This window comes from Zalophus californianus, chromosome 15 (genome assembly GCF_009762305.2).
Source record: "Zalophus californianus isolate mZalCal1 chromosome 15, mZalCal1.pri.v2, whole genome shotgun sequence".
Classification (NCBI taxonomy): Eukaryota; Metazoa; Chordata; class Mammalia; order Carnivora; family Otariidae; genus Zalophus; species Zalophus californianus.
The window spans coordinates 23,718,236-23,719,395 of NC_045609.1; positions in this window are offsets into that span (position 1 = coordinate 23,718,236).

Genomic DNA, 1,160 nt, shown 5'->3' on the forward strand with positions numbered 1-1,160 from the left:
ACTGTTTTCACAGTTTTGTTGTATTGTATGAGTAAATACATTTAAAGTGCTGAACACTATGTAACACATAGGAGATATCCAAAAATGTAATTTCTGTAAAAGTTTTAAGAGATAGGCATTATATAGCAGAGAAATCCCACTGCATATCTAAATAGATGGTTTTTACTATGCAGTCTAAAAGAATCACTAAAACAAATGTTACAGCTCATAAATCAAAAAGCATAATAAAATGTAATAATAATTGTTATTATAATAGTAATCTAAAATAGGGCAAAAAAGAAGGAAGAGGGGAACAATGAACTAATGGAACAAATAGAAAAGAACAAATGGGGTTAAATGTACAAGGATTGTAAAAGGCTAAAAAGAGATGTGATGTGCTAATATTAATCAAAAAAAGCCAGAGTGGCTATGTTAATATCAAATGAAGTAGATTTCAGAGCAAAAACAGTGACAGGGAGAAAGAAATTTATTTCACAAAGCTAAAGGAATCAGTTCATCAGAAGGATATGAAAATACTAAACTTTTATGAATCTATTAACAGAATTTCAAAATATATTTGTAAAACTGATAAAACTACAAGGAAAAATAAATAAATCCACAACTATAGTTAGGGATTTCAATATCCATCTCTCCCCAATTGACTAAACGGGTAAATAAAAGGTAGATGACAGGTATATAGAATACTTGAACAACATAATCAACCACTGGACTTAACTGACATGTATAGAACATTCCATCCAATGACAGAGAATAGATGTTCTTTTCAAGTGCAGACACGTGAAACATTAATCAAGAGTGACAACATTCTGGACCACAAAGCAAATCTCAATACATTTAAAAGTATTCAAACTATACAATGTATGTTTGTTGGCACAGTGGTATTAAGTAGAAATAAATACCAAAAAGATCTATAGAAAATCTCCAAATGTTTAGGAAATTAAATAACACTTTTCTAAATAACTTACGATCAATGAAGGAATAAAATAGGAAATATAAAAGTATTTTGAACTGAATGAAATGAAAACACAGCATGTCAAAATTTGTAAGATGCTACTAAAGCCAGGCTTAGAGGGGAATTCATGCACTAACTGCCTATAATAGAAAAGAAGAGCAGTCTCAAATTAGTGAACTCAGTTCCCACACTAGGAAACTAGAAAATC